This window comes from Schistocerca cancellata, chromosome 9 (genome assembly GCF_023864275.1).
Source record: "Schistocerca cancellata isolate TAMUIC-IGC-003103 chromosome 9, iqSchCanc2.1, whole genome shotgun sequence".
NCBI lineage: Eukaryota > Metazoa > Arthropoda > Insecta > Orthoptera > Acrididae > Schistocerca > Schistocerca cancellata.
The window spans coordinates 291,772,013-291,797,068 of record NC_064634.1 but is presented as its reverse complement, the minus strand read 5'-3'; positions in this window follow the sequence as shown (position 1 = coordinate 291,797,068).

The following is a 25,056-nucleotide window of genomic DNA, read 5'->3' as shown; positions in this document are numbered from 1 at the left end:
ACCATCACACTTTTATATAAAGTTTATGAAGTGTGTGGTATACATGTGAGAAAGGAGCCTGTTACTACTGGAAATAATGCCGCACGTCACGTCAAAGCATCATGCTGTATTAATCCACATAAATCCTCCTTATGATGGAGCTTTAAAGCTTCGAAACGCATTGTGGGGATAAGTAAACGGTAAACTTGTTTCATTCGATATCGATAACAGTTACGGTGACGCCTAAGCTAAAATATTCGTGTTTAAAATACAGCAGGTTACTTCTAAATCCTTTCTTGAGTGTAGTTGTGGGCTCTTCAAATTTCCTGCCGTTTGGTATCGATGTTTTGTGGAGCGAGAAGTTTTGTATGGAATGTTTCATTAGCGTACTTCGAAAGGAACCTAACTGGTATACTGTCTAGACTGCAATACATGTCTTTAATAAGTGACGTGGATCGCTATTTCATGATGAACCTGTCAACTTGAACGACGCGATAAAATCGAAAACATGACAGTGCGGACAATATGGTCTATGTTCTCCCCAACTGTCAAATTTTTGTTGCAGTCTACGAAGTCAGGTCAGATACACAGTGTTTCTCTGACAACAGCAAAGGAACGACAGTAATTTATCTCAGAAGTGAGGATTTTGCTTTAAAATAAGTAGCAACAACATGGCAGCTGTGTCCAGGATGCAGAAGTAGTAGTTATTTTGCAGGCTATTTACAACCAGTTTGAAACGTGAAGGCGAAGTGTATAACGTTGAGCGGAAACGGCAGAATGTGGACGCTGTCGCTGTAGGAAAATTTTACGGACGCTTTTTAATTACTTCCCTTGCCCCTACAAGAATACATAATTGTTCAGAGACCTCCTGCCAGTCTATAAACAAGTTCTCATGTCGGACACTGAAGTCGTGTTGCCTGTTATTTGGAACTGTGTTAAGACAAATGTACACTGACGACAGGACGTCCTCGTCAACTTTAGTTATTGGCCTGTCTTGTAAACAAGTTATTCAAAAGTAAAAACCTCGACGTAAACGACGAAAACATTGTAGAGGAAAATGTAGTTTTATTTTTCGAGTAATATAATTATTAAGAGCAGTAAAATCAAAACGAATCAGTGTCCATGAAGCGTTAAGGAAGATGTAGTGCACCATAAATGGTTTTCGTAATAGTCAATGGGTGACAAAGAGTTACAAAAATTCTTAAGCCAATGGCGCATCCATTACCGAACTGGTTATGGTTTCGACAGTTTCACAAAACGTTATTTGAATAACTTTCTCATATGCATCAACATTCAGTGAAAGAGCTGCCGCCGTAAAGGGCAATTACGTTGAAATGCCACGATAACAGTCATTCACACATTTTATATCTATTTGAAGACTGGCTTCACCAATGTGCCCAGGAAGTCAGGAAGTACGAACACATATATCTTAGAACTCTAGTAAGTTGCATATTATGACATTAAGATGATCATGGAAGTCGGTTTTCCTTATCTAAAAAAAAAAAAAAAAAACAAAAAAGAAAAAGAAAAAAAGAGGAGAGAGGGAGAGAATAGTCGATATTGTGTGATCGATAGCGTTACATTGATTACGTTGATGATATACTGGATGTCTAAACATCCTTAACATATGCTGGAGCTTGGTTCCTAAGATAGAAAGGTATTTATTTATTTGGGTACAGGGGTCATACAAAATTTGGTTCCACATATCCATACCGGATCGTTTTATTCTCCTGGGAAACTATATTTGACTGAGATGACATAATAAACTTGCATAAAACCCATAAATGGCTAGCACTAGTCGTCTTGGAACGGTTTCTGCTAATCACAACCAAAATCGACTTGGTAACAATGTTGGTGTGCAGTTATCCACAATCATCTGGGCCGTCCAGGCACTTTACCACAACTCAACAGTCCAGCATATTTCACTCTCTTGAGGTTAAAAAATAATGGCACCCTTGTGAACTTCAGTTTTAATTGACACTGGTTTGAAAAAGACCTGGAATTACATGGTGATCCGGGCGCCTAAATCCAGTACATTGGCCTTTTTAATGTCCATTCCTGAATTCAGAATAACGAGAAGCAAAAGCGGGAGAAGTATATAGGACAAAGAGAGAACTTTTTAGTACAGGTTGTCATTGTGGCCGTTATGAAGTTGCAGACGTGCAGGCAGAAGAGCTGACGAAATAAATGGTGGCATAAGAAAAGACCTGGATGATGACGTAATGAGAGTGGTTAGACATCATAGTTGGATAGACAAAATTTAGGTTCGTATAAGAGGTGATCAGAAAGTTCCCTTTTGAGGGTGTTACTGCACCGTATATTCATCGTAGGGCGACTCCGATGCTGGTATACAAGCATCGACATTCAGACAAGGGATTAATTTGGTATTGGTGTCTTTATGACGTGCGTGCGGTGAATGCGGAAATATGAAGTATGGTGCAGTTATTACCAGTTCAGTCAAAACAGGACGAACGTGCTGTTATTCTTTTCTTGGCTGTCAAGGGACAAATACCGATGTACATCCATCAGAGAATGAAGAACGTGTATGGGGCAGCATGTCTGTCGACAACCACCATTTTGGGATGGGGTGCTGCTGCCTCATGATGACACTCGTCCCGTACCACAAACGTCTTAACTCAGAAGTGGGTACACTGGAACCCCCACCTATAGTCCTGATCTCTCCCCATGCGATTATCACGCTTTCGCTCTCTTAAAAAGGACCCTGAAAGGTCGACGATTCCTCTCAGGGGAGAACGTGCAGCAGGCAGCTATGGACTTGCTCAAGCAGCAGGACACCATGTTTTACCAAACGGGTATCTTCAACCTAATGCGTCAATGGGTGGTTGCCTAAATACTCTCGGTGACTTTGTCTGATTCTGGACTGTAGGCACTTCGAACGAAAACATTTTTATAGCCTTTTATGAAATGATGAGAAATTCGAACCCACATAGAAGACTGCTTTATTAAGGGAGTATCGATAACCTAGAACTGAAAAGAAAGCAACCACAGTGATGGAGCTGGAAAGTGTTACTCCATGATGCATTAGTCAGATATTTATCAAACGCAGTACCGTGTATACTGTGCTCGAATTCGTGGGTAATAAAGAAAGTGTCTTGAAAGGAGGATATAAGATGAACATCAACAAAAGCAAAACGAGGATAATGGAATGTTGTCGAATTAAGTCGGGAAATGCTGAGGGTATTAGATTACGAAATGAGACACTTAAAGTAGTAAAGGAGTTTTCCTATTTGGGGAGCAAAATAACTGATGATGGTCGAAGTAGAGAAGATATAAAATGTGGACTGGCAATGGCAAGGAAAGCGTTTCTGAAGAAGAGAAATTTGTTAACATCGAGTATAGATTTAAACGTCAGGAAGTCGTTTCTGAAAGTATTTGTATGGAGTGTAACCATGTATGGAAGTGAAACGTGGACGATAAATAGTTTAGACAAGAAGAGAATAGAAGCTTTCGAAATGTGGTGTTACAGAAGAATGCTGAAGATTAGATGGGTAGATCACAAAACTAATGAGGAAGTATTGAATAGGACTGGGGGGAAGAGAAGTTTGTGGCACAACTTGACTAGAAGAAGGGATCCATTGGTAGGACATGTTCTTAGGCATCAAGGGATCACCAATTTAGTATTGGAGGGCAGCGTTGAGGGTAAAAATTGTAGAGGGAGACCAAGAGATGAATACGCTAAACAGATTCAGAACGATGTAGGTTGCAGAGGTACTGGGAGATAAAGAAGCTTGCACAGGATAGAGTAGCATGGAGAGCTGCATCAAACCAGTCTCAGGACTGAAGATCACAACAACAAAGTAAAGGCAGATGAACAGGATACAAGCTTTCGAAGAACCGGAATAAGACAGCAGAATAATACTCAATAGAAAGGATAGAGTAAGGAATTAGATACGAAAGAAACAGTGAAAGGGAAACCCACCCAAGTGACTATAGAAAAAACAAGATGAATACGGTTACGGCTTGTTAAAAGAATGGGAGTCGACAGGGTACGAAGGTAGGACCATGAAACGACAATAGAAGCCAAGATATTTAGGGGAAGATCGAGAGACAGATGGATCGCTGGGGTGGAGGAACGTGTGATGAAGAGAAGACTGGAACACAGTAGAGAGGGAAATGTGGTGAGAGGACAGTCAAAGATGGAGATACTATGTTTAGACTCAGCCAGGTGCTGCTAACTATAGAAGAAGATGATGATGACGTGGATATCTTCATCAAATAGCGGGAATGAATGATCAAACATCCATGCTACTCGGGACCGATGTCCACAGTCAGCATCAGAATAAGGAGTGTGCCGCGTGGGATTAGCCGAGCGGTCTGGGCGCTGCAGTCATGGACTGTGCGGCTGGTCCCGGCGGAAGTTCGAGTCCTCCCTCGGGCATGGGTGTGTGTGTTTGTCCTTAGGATAATTTAGGTTAAGTAGTGTGTTAGCTTAGGGACTGATGACCTTAGCAGTTAAGTCCCATAAGATTTCACACACATTTGAACAATAAGGAGTGTGTGTGCGAGCGCGCGTGTATGTGTGTGTGTGTGTGTGTGTGTGTGTGTGTGTGAGAGAGAGAGAGAGAGAGAGAGAGAAGAGAGTGGGTGTGTGTGTCCCTCAAGGAAAGAAATACACTCTTGTACTGTGCATATATCCATAGTGAAGCGGCGAATGAAAATCTGTACCGAGGCCAGAATTCGAAACCGGGTCCCTGCCCACTAGACAGATGCACTAACGACAACGCTACCCTGGTTGGTACATTGGCTTTGTGCGACTTCTCTGTTTGCCCTAGAACGCCTCTCTCCTCAATCCAAATTGCTATTCACGCCTCAGCTCATTTAGTGTTCTTCTTAAAACTGGTATAACATTGCACAGGTTCTCCAACTGTATTGGAATAGCATCGAACTAAAGGGGGAATCCTGCCTGAAAACCAGGCGTACGTCCTTCAGTGAAATGAAACACTGCTTCCTATGACATTTCACGTGGCTATATACAGGCACTTTGCAGTCGACCTGAGCACCACAGACAGGAGCGAGACTCGCCGCTGGACAACGGCGCCGAAACTTGGGGTCAGGGATGGGCCTCCTCCCCCTCACCCCCTCCACCCAACACCAGCTCTCAGGCGAAGGAAGAAACATAGTGCAGTCAGGTGTTTCTCTTTCAATAGCGGATAGTATGGTATCAAAGGTAAACAATGTATAACAATTTTAGATCTCAACCCGGTTTACAATAATTTGCTCCTGACGTGATGACACTCATCTGTAACATCCGCCCGGATTTCGACTTATGTCTTTTGTCTTTTCATCAAAGCTAGTCCAACAATCCCACGACCGTTTCGTCGTGTAGTCCTTCTGGAAAAACCCGTACCTACTCTTGCAACACTTGTCCTACGTCCACATCGCCACTACCACCGTGTAGACATTGCACCATATTCAGCGATCTGTGCTATATGAAGTCCGAAAGATGCCGTCACGCTGCACGTGCACATTCTCTGGGCACACTGCGTTGCGATCTGTACCTGAAACTTTCCAAGCTCAATATCCACCAAACGTTCACACCATTCGTCATCTGTAGCAACGGTTTTTTTCTGTACTGAAAATACTGTAAACAAGCGTGCTTAAGGATGAAATATAAATGTTTATTTTGGTTTCCTTTTTGACCCAAAAACAGTTCGTTCTAAAAGTGTGGCTTTTTTGTTATTACGTCTGAAGTCTCGTTTTCGCCTACATCATCTTTCTCCTCGAACAAATTTTTTAAATTTATTTTAAATAGAATCCTGTCTAAATGTATCTTTTTATGTTTTTATGTATGTAGTAGTCGAAAATTTAACCGCTGGTTTATGGTTTCATTTCATCTTGAAATGTTTTCCTCATCTCTGGTTTGCAATTGTTCACTATCCTTGTGTAAGAATTGAAGAGTTAAACGGAGAATATTTGCAGGGAGAGAGTGAAGGAGGGAGATAAGACAAAGATGAGCTAAGGTATTATGACGAGGTAGTGCCCCATAGCTTGCAAATATTTGAAAAACGACATGCTTGACCTTCAATAGCTGCTGGCAACACTTTCTTATTACACAACCAGTTTCGGGCCACAGACTATCATCGAGTATCCTATATACCAATGAAAAGAACACAGTTCAATTTGTAAAGCCTTACACGTGTTCTTTACACTGGCGTACAGGGTGTCTGAGGATATTCCGTGGACGGAAACTGGTTGTACAACACATAAATCGTTATCAGCAGCTCCTGGTGGTGAATCGTAACGTATTTCAAATGTGTAAAGGTAGCGTACAGTGACTGCAAAGTAGGGCAAGGGAGTTAACTGATAATGAGATGGGGAAAAGGGGAAGGAGCAGGTAGGTGTGAAACGGAAGCGAGAGTGGGAGTGAGGAGTTGGAGGAGGAGGGCGAGGGGAAGGAGAGAGGGGATTTATTTTTCTTATCTGATGTTTTCAGTGAATTTGTGTAGTGTCTGGTTTCACATATTTATGCGGTCATTAGGTACCTGTCTGTCATGCGTTTGTGCTTTATGTATGTGGTGGTTTTTTTCTAAACTGAAGAGATATCAGTTTTTTATGATTTTTGGGGTGGTCTTATAATTTCTCTCGTGCGCGGTCTATGAAATTCCTGTTTAAAGTGGTTTGAAAATGTTGATGTTGTAAAGCCGCTATGAGACTTCGATCACACATACGAAAAATCTACTCGAGTATCAGTTTCCTAGTGTTCGACATGTTCACGGTAGGCCTATAACTCTTTCCATTTTCATCAATGTAAACTGTAGTCAAAGTTATTGACAGCAAGGATTTTTTTAAATGTTATGCAAAAGCTGGTACAGGTCATAAAAATTTGTTGACTACTTACATCGTTGTCCATTGTTCATAAACTTGCAAAGGATTATTAAAACATGACAGCAGAATCAACTATACTCGCCACCAGAAAGATGGCGATCAAAATGAAGCTTGTTTCGATTTAACTATCGATATGTCAATCCTGGTATTGTCTATCACTTGCAATACCTTCTGCATATTTTGCTGCCAAATCAGTGATGACAGTCGATGAAATATATTGCAGTAAGATAGAGTGTCACAATATGATGTTAAAAGTGACAGTAAAAAAGTTATTATAAGAATTTCATAGATAATACATAAAAATTAAGAAGATCTGTGTTCTAGCAGTATCTTTGTAATACTTCAAAATAACTTTTCTTCTGTCATTTATAACATCAAATGGTCACTGTCTATTTTATTGCAGTATAGTTCATAAACTAATATGAGACATTCAGGAACGGATTCGCTGAAGACATTGCAAGTGATTGGCGACATCAGGCTTATCGATAGTTAAATCGAAGCAAGTCTCATTGTGACCACCATCTTGTTTCTGTTGTACAATAAAGCTGACTGCGATGTTGCGTTTTAAGTTTACTGTGCAAGGTTATGGACAGTAATCTACAAGATCCAAGGGGCCGTAGCAATGGAGGCAACTGATCATATCATAAGAAGATGATCATATCATAAGAAGACGGCCGTCTCATATGAACAAAGTGAGTCTTTATTGACTCTTTTATGTAGATAGCATACCAACATAGGAAGTGAATATTACCGCATATTAGGTTATCCTTCTCTTTCTGCTTAGGATGGACACAGCACATTCCAAGAATGTGCAGACAAATTTCAGTACCTCAGAGCATCTTTGTTACATGCTTTTGTTTTGCCATTGTAGCCTCTGAATGAGGTTTATACCTCGAAACATGTTGCTGCATTAAACAATTTACGAAGTCAACAAATATGGGTCGTTTATTTATTAGTAATAGAAATGTAACCTTTAATTGTGAAAAAGGTTAATAACTTACATAAACGTCTAAATCAGCACGGAATGTAGTACACCTTCAAGTTTTATTTAGAAATTTTCAGTGTGGCTACCTTTTGTTATACAATTAATATCGCATCTGTAATCAGTTTTCTGCCAAATTCTATGAAGCAGGTCTTGATATATGGTGGCAACTGCTTATGTTATTCGTTGCTGTAGCTCGTCGACGTTTCCCAGAAGCGAAGGAACAGAAACTCTCTCTTTAATGTAACCTTAAATACAAGTCCTCTGGGGTTAAAGAAGCTGATAGTGGTAGCCAGGATATTGTTCCACCACGTCCAATCCATTCTGCACATTCCTATGGACATACGCGACAACTTCAAGCTGGTGTTGTTGGTGGCGTGACATCTTGCTGGAAAATAAATTCTGTCCCCGCATCCTGCTGTAATTGAGGCATTAGATAATATTCAACCGTGTCCAGGTACGATATGCCAGTTACAGCTCACATGACAAAAAATAAAGGACCATACATCTTGTTACAGCTTACAGCACAAAAACATTTATCTTACGCGGGTTCCAAACATGTTCGATTATGTGACACGATTTCTGCTCACCCCGTGTCCGAACATTCACTTTACTGCAGGTATGTAAGGTGGCTTCGTCACAGTACATAATTGTATCAAGAAAATGATCTTCAATCTGCATTTTGTAAAAGAATATCTTTACACGAAACTGAGCTCGTATTCTTCTTCGTCACTATCTCTTAAAGCTTGCAACAACTCCAGTTTGTAGGTGAGCCGTGTTACTGCCAACCCCAGCTACTCAAAGCTCCTAGGAAGCTAGGGATCTTTGCTAATGGACAAACTTGTGGTTCGTACATAATTTCAATTTCAACAAAGGACAAATTTCATTGATACAGAATTACAATAAAATTTTAATTCGGACCTTTGTCCTCTTAAGAAAATCTTCGTACATCCATAGTTGAAATGGAGGACAGTGGGACGTCAGTTGGTATATATTTTTATTAAAAATGAATAAATACCTCCAGCTGTATTTAAGGTGTCGATTTTATTTTGGCATCTTGTTTCAACGTTGTAACAACGTCATGTTCAGGCCCTATAAAATATACCATACATACAACAACCAATGTGACATCAGTAATCTATGAGTTATTATGTAAATAAATATGTTATAGACATATTACATAATGGATGAATTCAATAAATTTAATTACATTTTGGCCGTTTCCATTAAATGAAATCATTCTGGAAATTAACAATTTATGTGGTACCAATAAGTACAAGTGAAATTATACATACATGATCTTTTATTACAGATCAGTGTCAAGCATTAAATAAAATTGCAGTATATATAAAAAAAAACTAGGTGAGAAGCCGTTACGCTTGAGGACAATAAACAGTGCTAAAAAGAATATGGATTGCTAATCAGACATATATAGGGTAAGATCCATTATTAAAGAATAGTAAAGGGCGGGAAAGGTAAAGTTATGTTTGCATAACACTGCGTCATACTAAAGTGACAGTGGAGCAAGTTACTGAAACTTAAGAACTTAAATAATACAACTGGCTTTCACAAACTTACAATTGTAAATTATTTACACCCGTTAAGTTAATGAATTTAACAAATATAAAAGCAAACAAATTCAGAATCTTAAAAACTTGCTAGCTGCATCAACAAGTGAAAAGATCAGCTATAAAAAAAAACGGTTGGATGAAGTTGCCTTGTAACCATATTCATGAGAAAAGTTAACAACACCAACTGGAATATAGCAATAATAGAGTGTTTAAGCGAATCGCTTGGTTGGCCAAGGCTCCGCATGGACCCACAGGAGGTTGCTGTCAAGTAGCAGGCCAACACTACTGCCAGTGAAGCAACGGCCGGGTCCGCGCGGCATGGCAAACTGACAACCGGCCAGGCCAGAAAGAGCCCTTCCGAAATCTATAAAAAAAAAACTAAAACTAAAGTTAGAAAAACTAATAACAGACCAAGGAATACTACATTAGTACAGGACCCAAAGAGGGCGCTGGAGTAAGAAGGGCTGGTTCATTTGAGAATGTCTAATTCTACAAAAGTCCTTTTAAAGCATATCAGTGGTCACAATGAAACTGACTTAACAAAAGCTCTGCCCTTCATATCAAAGAACACTGGGCAAGGAGCACACTAATTAACATACTGCATCAGATTAACACTGCAAGGTTAGCCGAGCGGCCTAAGGCGCTGCGGTCATGGACTGTGCGGCTGGTCCCGGCGGAGGTACGAGTCCTCCCTCGGGCATGGGTGTGTGTGGTTGTCCTTAGGATAATTTAGGTTAAATAGTGTGTAAGCTTAGGGACTGATGACCTTAGCAGTTAAGTCCCATAAGATTTCACACACATCTGAACATCATCTGAACACTGAAAGGAAGCTTTAAAACCAGCAGTAAAAATCTAATTAGACTCCGCTCCGCGGGAACAACAAATCTAAGCTTTAGACTTCGTATGTTCCGTATAACACTCTCTTATTCAGAACTATCTTTAAGTGGTCTCCGGTAGATGCAAAATGTCACCATAAGTTTCACAAATCTTCAAAGGTTAACAGCAGAATGCGAATCATACGTAACTTAATGCTTCCATTTACGCGATGAGATGTCCAGCATGAGGTGACGGACCCGCCACCGTTTCGCGCGCAAACGCGCCGACTAGTCAGCGCCGTCCTCCCGGAGCACGGCAAACGGCGAGGACGGTGAGGCCCAGGCACAGCGGATGGAGGCGAGGGGCTGCCTTCAGAACGTGTTGCCACGTTGAACGCCGACCGGAGAGAGAGCACTCGGCCACACGCCAACCCGGAAAACCAACGGCGGAACCATCAGAGATACAAGACCACGCGAGTGTCGATATCAGCGACGTAATTGGAGCATAACTAGCGCCAGTCGCCACGGCTCAGTAGGGTTTGAATGACAGTCGCTTCTGCAATGCCTTCCACACTGTAACACTAAGCTGACACATCTCGTTGATGTACGCAGACTACGAATGTAAGACTGCTGAAATTGTTCAATTACTGCGACGGAGACATCTGGCTGGCATGCTGTCTGGTACACACTCAGTTTTGGTGAAAAGATTGTACCAATTAATAACACTTTATCTTCTAGTTGTAGCTTGCGATATTTAGTCCTGAACTGTCTCTGAACTCTAATAGCGGATTCGGATTCATAAAGCGATAAACGACACTGTTCACAGGCTACACCATTATACGACTCCATGATGACTCATTCGCGAATACCAACTAGCGGGAATGTCTGGAACTAACAGGGCTAAATGTGAATAAAACTTGAAGATGCACTACATTCAATCCTGTATCAAACATTTCTGTGACTTATATACCTTTTTCAAAGTTAAAAATTACTTTTGTATAACTAATTTATAAACACTGTAAGTAGGCTGTTTAGGTTTTTATGTTGGTAACGCCATGTAGCGGTCTATATGAAAGACACTGACTGTGCTATGTGCAGTCTGTGGCTGGTTTGCATTGTTGGAATAGTCGCCATTGTAGTGTTGGGCAGTTGGATGTGAGCAGCGCGTAGCGTTGCGCAGTTGGAGGTGAGCCGCCAGCAGTGGTGGATGTGGGGAGAGAGATGGCAGAATTTTAAGAGCGGACGATCTGGACGTGTGTCCGTCAGGAAGAGTAAATTTCTAGTACTGGATATCATGAACTGATATATATATATATATTATGACTTTTGAACACTATTAAGGTAAATACATTGTTTGTTCTGTATCAAAATCTTTTATTTGCTAACTACGCCTATCAGTAGTTAGTGCCTTCAGTAGTCAGAATCTTTTATTCAGCTGGCAGTATCGGCGCACGCTGTATTGCAGTAGTTTGAGTGACGAAGATTTTTTGAGGTAAGTGATTCACGAAAGTGTGGTGTGCGTACTGTAAGACCTTCGGTACACACACCATCAGATTATTTGACTTGTCGCTCTAACGAAGTAGGCGAGTGTCAGCAATATGTCTCATGGTCTTATCGTGGCGTGTTTATCTTCTGCCGTTAGGTAAGACGATAGAAATGCCACCTGCACAGTTAGAGTAGCAGATTGACGGTGACCAACTTTAAACAGAACTTGATTAATTTTCACATACATTTATTAAAATAATAAAAAGGATAGACATTACGTAACTTGATTCTGGATGCTGTCTACAATTGACAATCTGAAGATCCTTTGGTCTTGGTACGTTAATCTTATTCTCACATATCTCTGATACTTGACAAAGTGTCTATTCATTTATCTTCATGGCTATGTACAGGAATATGGTAATCTTATTATGCGCAGACTGAAACTTGACTACAGACTTATGCAGACTAGTGCAGACTAATGCAGACTGACTAATCGGAGGTCTGTACACTCGTTATACCTCGCGCGTTTAGGTATCACTGCGCGAGTGTGATCCGCGTGGACAAAAGGTTCTACGTTGGCCGGCCGGTGTGGCCGTGCGGTTAAAGGCGCTTCAGCCTGGAACCGCGTGACCGCTACGGTCGCAGGTTCGAATCCTGCCTCGGGCTTGGATGTATGTGATGTCCTTAGGTTAGTTAGGTTTAATTAGTTCTAAGTTCTAGGCGGCTGATGACCTCAGAAGTTAAGTCGCATAGTGCTCAGAGCCATTTGAACCATTTGGTTCTACGTTAGCAGCAATCTCATTGGCTGCATTACATATTAATATGCGGATCGGCGGAAGCAGAATTTAGTCCGTCTTTAAGGCAGCGCCAGCTCGTAGTGCAGAGACGGACGAGCGTTATGCCTGCGCTGTTGTGCTTAGGGAGCTCCATGGTGGACAAGAAACGTCGACATCCGCACCGCACTCCGCGAGAACACTATACAAGAAAAGGTCCATGACAAGGCTCTACGAGTTTTTGACAAGATCGATGCCCTTAGGGACGAAGTTCGAGAATTACAATCGGTAGGAAACGTAAACCCTGCAAGATGGCACAAGTATCGCGTACCGAAGTCAATAACGTTTCACCCCCCATAGGCAATCTGTCATAACACGAGGAAGCAGTCACACATAACAGCCTTGACACATTTCACCCTCCACAGGAGACAGACATCACCAAAGACAGCAGGCTAAAGGACCCATTGCGTGCCCAAACCTAACTGAATGCGTAATAAATAAAGTGTTTTCCTTGCATCCTTACATCCCATCCTAGAAGAATAAGTCATCAAGGATGATCTCTTCAGTCCACAATACACACACACATAAAAAAAAATTAGGCTTAGGGGGGCGCGCTCTAGTGGGAAAGTTGTGTACGCGCTGACTACGCGGAACTATGTACACAACAGAAAGGTATAGGTTATTGTTAGTCAGGGCCATTCTTTTGTAGGGATTTTTGAAAGTCAGATTGCATTGCGCTAAAAATACTGTGTGTCAGTTTAAGCACAGTCATTTATAATTTTTCTAAGGGGTGTGTTTGTGGTTGGTAGTGATAAGTCAAAAATCTCTCCTATTTTTGAAAGAGTTACGATCAGTGAAAGGTCAATATGGTTTTAACCCAGTTTTTGTTTACGTAGGCCCTCGCGCTTCACGGTGGCTTGAGAAGAGGAGGTGTAGATAGAATCACTTTTCCGCTCAAAACAGACGTCAGTCCTCGGGCGCAAAGTTATTGTGGAGGAAGTACGGTGGTAAGCAGGAAGGATCACGTCCCTCGAGGCGCTCGCCGAGTCGGGCCGCCGTAAGCAGAGTCGGAAGGACAGAAGGGAAGAAAGGCAGGACGGAAAAGGCAGGGAGGCCGGTGGTAGGGTAGGGTTCCCAGGAGCAGCGTGGCTTTGGCTGCGGCGTGTAGATGTGGCCGCCAGATAGCGCCGGCGGCGGCGGCGTGACGCGATGACGCGCAGATAGGCGCCGGAAGTGACCCGGCGAGGCCAGGCCGCGCCGCGCCGCGCCGCACCGCACCGCCACCTGTGCTGCGCTGGGCTGCCTGCCTGCCTGCTGCAGTCCTTAGAGCGCCGCGCCGGTTAATATTGTAATGCCGCAGCGCGGCCCGCAGCTGCCGGCAAACACCACCAGCCGGCCTCCACCGCGCCACACAGTGGCAACTCGTGCCACCTCAAAGTGTCTCTCCGTCCAGTACGCACCACTGTTTGTGTATGTGGCGTACATGATGTTAGAAGACTTACACAACTGTCCTATCGAAAACTTAAAATTACGTAATTAATGTGGCCTCTGGTAATACACTGAGGTGACAAAAGTCATGGCATACTTCTTAACATCGTGTAGGACCAACTTTCCCCCGGCATAGTGGAGCAACTCGACGTGGCATGGGCTCAACAAGACGTTGGAAGTCCCCAGAGGAAAGCTGAGCCATGCTGCCCCTATAGCCGTCAGTAATTACGAAAGTATTGTCGGTGCAGGATTTTGTGCACGAACTGACCTCTCGATTGATGGTGATGATGAAGTCCCATACTCCGTGACGGAGGGTAGGGAAACGACGCGGGAGACCCGCACCGCCGTACTGGGCAATGTCCTAGTGAAGGTGGTTTGCCATTGCTTTCCTCCGACCGTAATGGGGATGATTGGTGATGATGAAGACGACACAACAATACCCAGTCATCTCGAGGCAGGAAAAATCCCTACCCCGCCAGGAATAGAACCCGGGACCCCGTGCTCGGGAAGCGAGAACGCTACCTCTCGATTATATTTCATAAATGCTGGGTGGGTGGTCAAATCATTTTCTCGAATTGTCCAGAACGTTCTAGAAACCACTCGCAAATAATTGTGGCCTGGTAATACGAATGGCTGCAAATGATCTCCAAATCGCCGAACATAACCATTTCCATGGTCGGTTCAGGTACATCAAAGAACCCAGTCCACTCCATGTAAACACAGCCCACACCATGCTAGAGCCGTCATCAGCTTGCACAGTGACTTATTGACAACTTGATATGGTGCAAATGGCTCTAAGAACTATGGGACTTAACATTTGTGGTCATCAGCCCCCTAGACTTAGAACTACTTAAACCTAACTAACCTAAGGACATCACAGACATCCATGCCCGAGGCAGGATACGAACCTGAGACAGTCGCAGCAGCGCGGTTCCGTACTGAAGCACCTAGAGCCAGCCGGAGTCGCCGAGCGGTTCTAGGCGCTTCAGTCTGGCACCGCGCGATCGCTACGGTCGCAGGTTCGAATCCTGCCTCTAGCATGGATGTGTGTGATGTCCTTAGGTTAGTTAGGTTTAAGTAGTTCTAATTTCTAAGGGACTGATGACCTCAGTTGTTAAGTCCTATAGTGTCCAGAGCCATTTGAACCATTTGAAGCAACTAGAACCTCTCGGCCACAGTGGCCGGCTATTGATAACTTGAGTCCATGGCTTTGTGCGGTCTGCACCACACTCGAATGCTATTAACAGCTCTTACCAACTGAAATCGGTACTCATCTATCCGGGATACGGTTTTCTAATCGTCTAGGATCCAACCGAAATCTCACGAACCCAGCAGAGGCGCTAAAGGCGATGTCCTGGTGTTAGGATGGGCACTCGGCGACAGTAGTCTGCTGCCATAGCCCATTAGCACCAAATTTCGCCGCACTGTCCTAAGTGATACATTCGTCGTATGTCCCACATTTATTTCTGCTGTTACTTCACACAGCGTTGCTTGTCTGTTAGTACAGACAACTCTACGGAAACACCGCTGCTCTGTTTCGTTAAGCGAAGGATATCGGCCACGGTGGTGTCCATGGTGAGAAATTTGGTATGCTCAGCACACCTTTGATATTGTGGTTCTCGGCATATTGAATTCCATACCCATTTTCTAAATGGGATGTCCCATGCGTCTAGCTCCAACCACTATTCGGCATTCAGTCTCTTAATCCCCGTCGGACGGCCATAACCACGTCGGAAGCCTTTTCACATGAATCACCTGAGTGCAAGTAACAGTTCTGCCACGACTTTTATCTCCTCAGTGCAATTTACTGGTATTGAAATGCAGTTCATAACTGAAGAAATTGCATAAAGGTAGGAAATTTTGGAGATGGGCTCTGGATAAATTGAAAGACCGATGGATTTTTGCGTTTCGAAGGGAACATAAGGCAACGACTGGTTGAAACAAGGGAAAGATGTTCAACTCAAGACGAATGGGTAGCTTTGGGAGATGAAATAACGAGGGAGCAGAGGATTAAATGACCAAAATAAGATTCCCAGTACAAACGTACGAGATATCTCCATTAATAAATGGATAACCTGGTTCATAGTGCATGATGTCAGTTGAAAGTTGCCTATATAATGCCCTTCAGGGGCAACAATTTTTTTCCATTTTGTCATATAATTACTAACCGAACCTAATAAGTTAATATGTTTCTTCGACTAGTCTGTAAGAAGTATAATCTTATATTTCAGGTTTGGAATTAATCAGGTAATAAAAGAGTTACTGTTAGAAACATTGTATACAGGGTATCCCAGAAATGTTGTGAAAAAACTATGAGGGGCTGTAGAGGGAGTCTTGAACAACAAACTGAGGATAGGAACATGTTTCCAGAAACCTTATCCTACGATGCTACAGAGCATCGAAGTTATAGGCGCGGGCGCCTGCCACTACGCCATCACTAGGACAGAAAATGTGACTTTGTATGTTCATGGACCACAGGCAAACTGTCTAGTAATGCTGTTTGTCATTCAGTAATCGTGACTGATAGGCGCGGTGGCCAGTGGAGAAGATGGAGCTAGTTGCTGCGTAGATAAATTTGTCTCCTATGAATGGAATGTTCTGTTACGTTGGTGGATGACGGTTTCAGACACTTGTTTTCATGTTAAGTTTGTTTATCTCCTGTATACGGAAAAAATAGGAGATTTTAAAGGGTTCCAGGAGAGGAAGCGGTATCACGTCCTTCTGTAGTGAAATGGTGCCAACAATTTAACCAGAACCACACAGACATGGCTGGTGCTGTTGTGGGAGTGTACATCTTGCATGATGCGATTCCCATCTTTTCAACCGCGCGACCGCTATGGTGGCAGGTTCGAATCCTGCCTCGGGCATGGATGTGTGTGATGTTCCTTAGGATAGATAGGTTTAAGTAGTTATAAGTTCTAGGGGACTGATGACCTTAGAAGTTAAGTTACATAGTGCTCAGAGCCATTTGAACCATCTCTTCAGAAAGCTGGAAGAACATCTGGAGGGAATGACTACATGACAATGAGCGGGATCTGTACCTTCGAGCAGTTAGTAGATCGTTGCAAACGTACTTTACGTCGAATTAGTGCATACATCGAAGAACAGTGTCATCTATCTGTGTCACGTCGACGTGAAGTGCAGCACTGAGTAAAAGTTACTTGTCCTGTTACAGTAATATGGAACTTACATCTTGATGTCCCCTCGTATAAATCACAGTAAATGAAAAAGTTTAGGCTCTTGTACACCGGCAGACGCATATTTAATAACTAGCAAGTATGATCTCTGGTTAGTTTACTGGCTGGAGCTTGACTCTGCACATGTTACCTGAAGCATTATGATTAACGTAATCGTTGTCCAAGGTCAACTCATCATATGCTATCATCCTCATAACTTTCGAAGGGCACAAAACGTTTTTTGCCTCCTTTCTAGCACTGCCCCTAGTGCTTTGACTATTCCTCTCCTCAAAAACGCCCTTGCATTGTATGTTAACGAGTGGAAGTTCCCCATTGAAGTGGTCACACAATTATGATTTTTTTCTGAAGCTGGTGATTGCGACATCTGCATTGTTTGTGCTACAAACTGTTACCCGTCTAGGTGAAGGATTTTAAATCTTCACTGTCTCTCAGATCTCTCTTATTTTTACTCGTGTATCATCCTGAACAGTATATATGAGAGTATTGAAGGTGTCTTTAGATTCGCTCTCCGCCGGAAATTCTAGAACTCGATGATTTTCCAGCTCCCACGATTGCATCAACAAGTCACATTCGGACTGTGAGATTCATCGAAGCAGAGTTCTCATAGAAGGTTTTCTAAGTTTCTGAGTTCCGGTAATTGTTTTCCAACGCATGACGTATTGCTTTATGAACATTGAGAAGTCATACTTGTCTATTTCAGTAATTAACTTCATAATTATCATTGAATTCTACACCGAAGCGCCAAAAAACCTGGTATAGGCATGCGTATTCAAATACAAAGATATGTAAACAGGCAGAATACGGTGCTGCGGTTGGCAACGCCTACATGAGACAAAATGTGTCTGGCGCAGTTAGATCTGTTACTGCTGCTACAATGCCAGGTTATCAAGATTTAAGTGAGTTTGAACGTGGTGCTATAGTCGGCGCGCGAGCGATGGGTCACAGCATCTCCGAGGTAGCCATGAAGCGTGAATTTTTACGTAGCATCATTTCAAGAGTTTACCGTGCATACCAGGAATCCGGTAAAACATTAAATCTCCGACATCGCTGCGACCGGAAGAAGATCCTGCAAGAACGGAACCTACGACGACTGAAGAGAATCGTTAACGAGACAGAAGTGCAGCCTTTCCACAAATTGCTGCCGATTTCAATGCTAGACAATCAGAGCGCGAACAGTTCAACGAAACATCATCGATATGGGCTTTCGGAGCCGTTGGCCCACTCGTGTGCTCTTGATGACGGCGCGACAGAAATCTTTACGCCTCACCTGGGCCCGTCAACACCGACATTTGACTGTTGATGACTGGAACATGTTGCCTGGTCGGACGAGTCTCGTTCCAAACTGTATAGAGTTGATGGGCGTGTACTGGTATGAAGACAACCTCATGAATCCATGGACCCTGCATGTCAGCAGGGGACTTTTCAGGCTGGTGGATGCTCTATAATGGTGTAAAGCGTGTGCAGTTCGTGTGGTATGGAGCTCCTGATACGTCTAGATACGACTGTGACAGGTCACACGTACGTAAGCATTCTGTCTGATCACCTGCTACCATTCGTGTCCATTGTGTGTTCCGACGGACTTGGGCAATTCCAGCAGGACAGTACGATACCCCACAAGTCCAGAATTGCTACAGAGTGTCTCCAGGAATACTCTTCGGAGTTTAAACAATTCCGCTAGCCATCAAACTTCTCAGACATGAACATTATTGAGCACATCTGGGATGCCTTACAACTTGCTGTTCAGAAGAGACCTCGACCCCCTCGTACTCCAACGGATTTATTGGCAGCCTTGCAGGGTTCATGGCGCCAGATCCCTCCAGCAGTACTTCAAACATTAGTCAGTCCATGCCACATCGTGTTGCGGCAATCCTGCGTGCTCGAGGGGGCCCTACACGATATTAGGCAGCTGTACCAGTTTCTTTGGCTCTTCAGTGTACATCTCTGTAGCCACAATGACTCTAGTCACTTTACAAATGACTGAAGATGCGTTTGTTACTTTCCACTTTTTAATCCATGTGGCTCCATTTTTAATTTATAGTTTTAGTATTTCCCTAGTTAGTCCTTTATGCACTGACATTTTCAGCTTTCGAAAATTCTTAATGATTTTTTTACCAAGAAGTAACTTCGTATTTCCATGACAATAAAGTCAGAGATGAAGGTGGACATGCTAGGCGGGTGGAAACTTGCGTTTTTTATTTACTATACACCCGTCGTCTAAAGGAGGGGAATGGCATCAGTGTAAAGGAAAGTAAGCGAAATATCATAATTATGACTAGAAACTGGAAAAAACCTACCATCAGTCTCAAAGGTGGAAAAACCTTGAACTTGACTTATTAGTCAACACATTGCTTCCATTTTTTGTTCCTAATTAACTCTTTTTGATTCCTCTCCCCCGCCCCCCTCTTGAATCTAACTTACCAACCTCCCATTCCGTTCGCGGATTGAGAACACGGCGAATGATTAATCGTTTCATTCTGTACGAACCGCGATTAATCATGTCGTCACAAGCGCTAGCTACGCAGTACTTAGGAACCTGTAGGAGACTATTACATTCTTCATTCCAGAGTGTAAAATGAGCTATTAAATTACTAACTGTATACTTAAACAGCTTGCCAGCTCAGCCTCCTCAACACTTATCCCACCCGCGTCACTTCCATTTGAGCAACGACCGAAGTTTTACCAATCAAAACATAATCCATAGTCTGGAGAATAATGTTCTTTATTCAATTTGTGCAATTAGCTAATTTCGAAATTGCGTCGGTTTGAAGCACATACGTGACATAAACTTATATATGTATATACCACATTTTACGTTAGGTAAACATCGGATATATCTTACAAAGACACACACATTACTACACGTCGTAATCCGTAAATATATTCCGTACTCTCGTATTTTGTCCATTAGGCACAGTGCAGAACTGCGATTCATTATAATTTTCCATTACCCCATTACTTATACGGACATAAATTCACGTTCCTCGCCATCTTTAAATTTTCACATGTAGAATACGGTTCGTTTTAGTTGTTGTTTTCACTATTCATAGTGTTTCTGAAGATGGGCCAAATTTACTGAGTGTATACATCATACTATCACTGCTTAATCACTGCAGCTTTCTTCGTATCACGGTATTGTTTAGTAGCTGTATGGAAGTCAGCATAATACAGTAAGTCCATACCAACATACAAAACTGTCGCTGAATTATATTGGAATAACCTGTTTGTTAGTCGGACGTAAACTAAGACTTCAGATGGCAGCATTTAAACGAAAATTAATTTTTACCGGTGTATGCATGAGTGTATTAAATGTCCGTCGTTTTATTTGCAGTCATGCAAATTTCGCGAATATAAATGTCGCATAAAAATTCACAAATAATTGCTCAATTTTTCGAATATTTTAATTAATATTTGCAATCGTTTCAAAAACAAAACTTGCTGAGTTTCAGGCCATTGTAATATTTTAAATGTGGCCTGTTAGTGCAAATTATTATATGAACGTCCAGTGCAAAGGTCGTAAATCTTCTCCGCCCTGCCACTGTATTTTAATTTCATGGCAGGGAAATGACTTTTGTCAGCATTCTAATAACAGAACATAACATCCCATTCAACAAAAACTTTTGTTTACACCATGTTTCACGACTTCTTCAAGTTGGACATCGTCCACTAGTCGTATAGTTTTAAGTGTGATGAGCTCGCTGCTCCTGTGCAACATACTGAGGCATCGAACGAGACTGGATATTTCTTATAAACTACTCAGTATTGACTACCACATCGACGAGACGTTATTCGGTCTCTCTCTCTCTATCTCTTTCTTAAAACTCTATTCTTTTTACGTATACGTATTACACGACTTCAGAGTGTCCGTCCTACTTGCTGAGTGCCCCGCGACATTTCCATTGTGCACTTGAGTTCTCAGATTTGAATCCGAATGAAAATACCAGATTTTCTTTCACATTTCCCACATTTTCACATTTCCACTTAAGTGAAGCGTAGCTTTTCGACTCAGATCTAAACGTGGAAAGAAATTTTTTTCTACCATATATAGGTTGTCGTTTATGTGCATCAGGAAGAGCTTGCAACACTGAATCCCGTATGTTTGAAACACAAATCTCAACCGCAAAACACGTTAGGAAGACAAATAAGGAATGTCATACTGCTACCTGACACGGGTAAACTTCTATGGACTACGCGCAAAACTGTTGAATACGCTCTACGTCCTGAAAGAGTGCATGTGAGAGACACGCGCAGTCGGCCGGAGTGGCCGTGCAGTTCTAGGCGCTATAGTCTGGAACCGCGAGACCGCTACGGTCGCAGGTTCGAATCCTGCATCGGGAATGGATGTGTGTGTTGTCGTTAGGTTAGTTAGGTTTAAGTAGTTCTAAGTTCTAGGGGACTGATGATCTCAGAAGTTGAGTCCTATAGTGCTCAGAGCCATTTGAACCATTTTTTTTTTTTTTAGACACGCGCATTTCGCCTTACACAAACAAGAAGTTTCTTCTAACTGCTGCTGCTAACGTCGGACGCAATGAGCTGTAGGGGGTCCAGTGCCGTACTCTGAAATTAAGGCGTACAAGTGTAACTGGACTGCTCCTTTTGCAACGGAGAACGCAATATGCCTTTTGTTTCCGCGTTATTGCTCTCTCGCGCGGCACGCAGTGGGGATACACGGGCGAAACACGGACCGAAATAGCTCCGGCAGCGAGGACTCTACCGATAACAACACGACGTCAAGTTCGGTTTTCACGTATGGGTTCATGAGTTTTGTTCCACTGCCGTACCTAACAACAAAACCCTTAGACAGTTCTTCATGAATTCATGTAAAAAATTACAGAGCCTGTGGACCCATATGACAAGAAGTTTAGGGTTCAAAACGTAAGTTCCAGATTTGTATCTTCATTCGTGAAGAAGATATGGCCTTATGAAATTGAACGTTTCTTTGAAACACTCTGCCTACACCGATGAGCCAAAAAGTAATTGGCACCTGGTATCCACACACAAGCCACGTAGTGACCGCGAACTATGGACTGGTGGTTTGTGAACGCTGTATTGGCGCCCAATAGCGTCCCAGGCGTGTTCCACCGAGTTCAGATCAGCCGTATTTGGTTCCCAAGATTTAAACCTGAGTTCACTCAGAAGCTCCTCATGCCACTGTAACGCGATTCTTGCTGCTGGCATGTGCCATCTCCGTCGGGAAAGAAACTAATTGTGAAGGGATGCAGGTGACCTGCAATAATCTTTATGAAGTCCATAGCTGTCACGGAACCTTCGACTACTACCATAGGTCCCATGGAAGCCCTGGTGAGTGTCTCCAATGGCGTAATATTGCCATCGACAGCCTGCGTCCACGGCACGTTGCATGTTCCGAGCAGTGGTTCGCCTGGATGAAGTGGCTATCCGCACACGCCGATCGGGCTAGTGTTATAAGACCCACGGTCCAATCTCAACTATCCCTGTGCGTGCTGCAGTCGCAAATCGGGGATGTCGCTAGGTCAGCATGATAGCCGCGAGTCAGCACGCCGCTTCCGTGATCGTTGAAACGCGCTGGCCCGGTTCGAATCCGCCCGCTGCAGTGCCGGCCAGCCTACACGTGTTTCTTGGGCAATTTCCAACTTCTGACTAGATGAATACCTCACCGGTCCTCACACGCTCCCTCAGTCGCACGATTCACCAACATTCCGAGAACGAACTCACAATAGATTCAGACAGATGGGATACACGTACTCCGTCCCTGAAGAGTAATTTTTGGGGGGGGGGGAGTGAGGGGGAGGGTGAAGGGGTGAGGACAGGAAGGGCATCCGGCCACCCTCTACCAGTAATACTGCCAAATCCAAATTAATATGCCAATCCCGTGAAGATACGATGCAAGCGGAGGAAAAAGAAGTAGCATGGGGTCTTCTGTGGAGCCCTATTGGCAATGACGTGTGCTGACTGGCGTGCTCCGAATCAGTTGCATCTGCATCAGTATTGTACTCTGTCATCAACTCTGCCACATATCTGCGCCTGTCCAATTTTACAGAGCAGGCAAGACCAAGCCGTGCATGTTCTGCGATGTGGGGAGGACCTCCAATACCTTGTCGCCTGTTTATAGTTCCATCGTCCTTCAGACACATTCCATAGACGCACACGACCGCAGCACGAGAACAACTGGCCACCTGAACTGTTTTTGCGATGCTCGTTTCCAGATACTGGGCCGTGACAGTCTGTCCTTTGTCAAAATCGCTTATGTGTGTGTATTGCCCAATAGGCTGCCCGTTTCATCTTTAGAATGATTTCTCATTTTTCTCAGCTTTGCTTATATACAAGGGTGGGAAAAATAAGGAAACACTAGACATGCAACTCATTAACACGCCTAATACGATGTAGTAAACCTGTTGACATTCAATAAACAGCTTCCAGGCGCCTCTGGATGGATAAATACTGGTCGAAAGTGGTTTTCAAGGGAATCTGACACCAATGCTGTAAAATACTGGCAAGTTCGAGTAGATGCATACCGATCACACACCCTTCCCTCTAAAATAGAGCAAAAAGGCTCACTAATATTGAGATCTAGTGACGTCGTGACCAGGAGGGTTGCGTCAGTTCAAACTCGTGCTGACAAAACCAGTCTTGGATTATGAGATATGTGTTAACAGAGGCCCTGGAACACAGTACAAACCATTCACGAGCAAACATTGTGCCATGCGATGAACCTCATCAGCCAAAATGGTCACGTAGTCCTTAGCAATAATGCGAATTTGCAAAATACTCATGGGGGTCAAGGAGTACCACGATAAAGCAACCGCCGGCCGATGTGGCCGAGCGGTTCTAGGCGCTTCAGTCTGGAACCGCGCGACCACTACGGGCGCAGGTTCGAATCCTGCCTCGGGCATGGATGTATGTGATGTCCTTAGGTTAGTTAGGTTTAAGTAGTTCTAAGTTCCAGGGGACTGATGTGCTCAGATATTAAGTCCCATAGTGCTCAGAGACATTTGAACCATTTGATAAAGCTACCCAAATAACCACCGAACTCCTGACATATTACATTCCTGGGACTGCTTGAAACACGACTCATCCAATTAAATGACGTTCTTACATTGCTCCAAAGTCGAACATATATGGATTTTCCACCAAGTTTTCCGGTTACTCATATTTTCTTTGCTGTTGAGAGATTTTGGAATTCCATCTCGCCGTGCAATTGCTCACGGAGCTCCCTTTGTGTTGTTTTAATGCTGACAAGGTTTGCAAACGTGACTTACAATTCTGTAATGACTTTTGCATCTTTCGTCCTCCTTTCTTTTTTTCGTCATAGTCCTCTAGAATGATCATTATCACATAACACAAGCTTACGTTCTAACTAAGCGGTAGATGTTCTTCCACTTTTCCTGTGTGGTGTATAAATTTTCGATGCGGTGCCTGTTGTAACAGGGAACACTTCGGCTATCTCGGCTGAGGAATCATCCGTTATACGAGCACCTACAATTTGCCCACGTTAGAGTTCACTTAGCTACGACGTGATGCACTCACAACTACACAGAAAACTATTCTGACTACGACTGACACTAACAACATGTTGAGGACATCACACCGGTGCCACTTGTGCGCAGATACAACAGCATAGCATGCGGACTTTGCTAGCATCTGCATTTATCCTCAAGCATTGACACTAAATAATTAAAGGTGTGAGGTCATCCACATAACTGCTTATACGAATCCGTTAAATTTCGGTCACACGATAAATCAATCAAATCTAAAGGCCGTAAATTCAACTAAATACCTAGGCTTTACAATTACATAATTTAAATTTGAAAGAACACATAGAAAATGTTGTGGGGAAGGCAAACCAAAGACTGCGTTTCATGAAGTAATGAGTGCGATCGACAAGGGATCTCACATTGATTCCATATTTTTAGATTTCCAGATACCGTTCCTCACAAGCGTCTC